General features: G+C 31.8%; 1 pseudogene; it reads left to right on the forward strand.

The window, feature by feature from the left end:
• Positions 1-201: 201 nt before the first annotated feature.
• On the forward strand, positions 202-1,674 carry LOC107940401 (S-norcoclaurine synthase 1-like; annotated as a pseudogene).
• Positions 1,675-3,300: the final 1,626 nt, after the last annotated feature.

A 3,300-nucleotide genomic window follows, 5' to 3' on the forward strand; every position in this document is an offset into this window, starting at 1 on the left:
TCTAGACGTTTAGTTTTTCTTCTAAACTTAGCTCAAAAAAGGCTCATCACTAAAAAGACAATAAAATAAAACATTCAACAATGAATAACCGCCGTCGACGATTGTAAAATAAAATAAAATAAACCCAATAATCTTCAACTTTTCAGGTTATATAAACAACGTATCCTATCATACAGCATCCAAGGGTCCATAAAATCTTAGTAACCTTTTCGTGTCGATTTGTTGTTCACAAAGAAGTACCTGAGAAACTACAAAGGAAAAATGGAAGTGAGAGTTGAAAATGGAGGATCTTATGAAGTTGGAAAATCGGGGTGGGGTAAATCTTTGCCAGTTCCAAGCATTCAGGAGATTGTAAGAAGCGATTCTCAGTCAGTTCCCCCAAAGATACATTCATGAAAATAAGGAAGGGCCAATTATTTCCGAGTATGTGGCTGATTCTCTTGAAATTCCCGTCATAGATTTCTCATTTCTAGCCAACGGTGATGAAGATGAAGTCCAGAAACTACACCTTGCTTGCAAGGACTGGGGCTTTTTCCACGTAAATCCCATATCCCCTCCCCCCCAAACATGTATTTTACTTGGAGTTCAATTCAGAAAAATTGAAAATCGGTTCAATCATTATTGTGGCTGAGTGTAATGAAGTAATATTAAACGCAGGTAATAAATCATGGGGTGAAAGAGCAGATCCTGGAGAAGATAAAAGCAGCGGTAGCAGCTTTCTTTGAGCTGCCATTCCAAGAGAAAAAGAAATATGCAAAGGCAGAAAATGAAACAGAAGGATATGGTCAAAACTTTGTGGTCTCTGAGCACCAAAAGCTTGATTGGTCTGACATGATTTATTTATTAACTCTCCCTTCTCAAAATAGGAACTTCAAGTTCTGGCCCCTCTCTTTACCAGGTTTCAAGTATGTACCCTCCAAGTTTATGTTATCTTTTCTCCGAATCATTTAAAAGCATTATATATTTCGATTTTCGAGTTGTATTGATGTTTGTATGGACTGTATTTTGACAGAGAAGCATCGGAAGAGTACTCGAGAGAAATGCAAAAGATAGCCGAGGAACTCCAAGCCAACTTTTCAGTATTAATGGGATTGAAAAGAGATGGGTTAAAAAGGTTACAAGGGGGAGAGCTTAAACAAGGCATAAGAAAGAATTACTACCCTATTTGTTCAAGGCCTGATCTTGTTCTCGGGTGTAGCCCTCACTCAGATGGCACAAGCTTCACTTTGTTGTTGCAAGATGATGATGTCCCTGGCCTCCAAATTAAGCACAATGAAGCTTGGGTCCCTGTTAAACCTATCCCAAATTCACTTGTCGTCAACATTGGTGATGCCACTGAGGTAATATATATATATATCATATGAGTTTGATTTTAAACTCCATACTTATGTTGATTTTTTATTCTTTGGGGTACAGATTCAAAGCAATGGAATGTACAAAAGCATTGAACAAAGAGCCATAATAAATGAGAAGAAACCAAGAATATCAATTGCAACATTCATGTTTCCAGATGATGAGCAAGAAATTGGTCCAGTTGAAACAATGATAGATGACCAGAATCACCCCAAATTGTATAGAAATATCAAGTATGTTGACTATGTTAGAGAAATGTTTTCCAGGAAAATGGAAGGAAAAGCTCACAGTACCCAATTTACGAAATTACATGACAAGTAATTCATAATAATACGTTTGGTTCACAGGAATAAAATAAGATTGTAATGAAATAATTATTCTATAAGAATGAAATTATAAGAATGTAATGAAATTGAATAGGCATTACAATAGTTTGATTAGTTTAAATGGATTGAATATTTTAATATTTTTATTATAATTTAATAAAAAAAATATTTCTGGAAGTTAAGGTTTAGTGTCCTAATTTTTTTAAATAAAAGTTTAATATCCTAAATATTTTTCTCTTTCGAGATACTCTCGCCTCTCACTTCTAAATCATTTTTCTCTGCTAAAAATCCCCCCAAATACAAGAACACCTATATTTCTAATTTCCAACGAGCTTTTGCTTGCTGTCCCGTTGGCTACCGTGGCCTCACCTAGAAAGCGCTAAAATTTTGGCTCTTGCTTCATCTCAATCTCCTCTTTCAAATTTTCTAATTACTTTTCTCTAAAAATCACCACAAAAACACAAATCTACAAAAAGAAGTCAACAAAATCCCCTTTCTTTTTGTTGTTGGAATCGCTCCGATTACTTTGGTTATTGATGTGTTCTTTCTTCCTCCTCACCTCTTTCTCATATGCAATTTTTCAAGCATCCAAACCCCTTTAACATGCATAACCATAAAACCTCTCTCTTCTTCTGATTCATACTAATGATTTGCAGATTTTATATTTTTTTATAGGTTTATTGTTTTGATTGAATTTGGTGACAGTTGGTAGCATGGGTATTGCAGGGATTTTCTTGGGGAGGTTATTCGTTATGGCATGAAATAGAAATTCTGAGAGGGGAGCCCAAAATGGCCATTCAGGCCCTGTTCCCAGGCTGCCTGTAATAGGTTATTCCATGGAATAGCAAACATTCGAATTACTGTACTCATTGGAATTAAGGCTGAATCAATTGGCTATTCATGCCAACCAAATACAACGTAATTATTATTTTTTCTTTAATTAAATTGATGCTACTAAATTAAAAATAAAATAATATTTTAAAATTTGTGGTCAACATTTATCTTATAAATTTACAAAATACATATGATTAATTATTGGACTTATTTTGAAAAATACATTGAAAAGTAAAAAAAAAATGTTTATTATTATAATTATTTTTTGGTCAGTTTAATTTTTGAATATCATTGGTAAGTATATTATGGTTAACGTTAGTTTTGGAATTCAATAAATTTTTTAGTTTGATTTTTTGAATTTAATATTTTTTAGTTTTATTTTATCATATTATTACCTGAATTTTAAACTTGAAAAACAAAAAAGTTTATTTTTAATATTTTTTTAGATTTTATATAATATTTTTAAATTTTAAGTGATACTGTGGTACAATCTTAACAGAACTTATGTTTAAAGACTAAATTGAAAAGAAAAATGTTGTCAATTTCTAAAATTAATAGAGATAAAAAAAAAGTTCAAAGATGAAATTAAAGAAAAAATACTAAATTTAGAGACTTTATGCACTAAAAGAAATAAACCGATTGAACTATTGCTCTATTTGTAACTTTTTGGGTTCCATATTATACAAATAATTGATTGAATAAAAAGTAAAAAGTTTAACACATTTCTAACCTAAACTCTTTTGGGTAATCATATTTGAAAGTGTTTAACACATATTTGAGTTTAATA

This window comes from Gossypium hirsutum, chromosome A05 (genome assembly GCF_007990345.1).
Source record: "Gossypium hirsutum isolate 1008001.06 chromosome A05, Gossypium_hirsutum_v2.1, whole genome shotgun sequence".
Taxonomy (NCBI): Eukaryota; Viridiplantae; Streptophyta; class Magnoliopsida; order Malvales; family Malvaceae; genus Gossypium; species Gossypium hirsutum.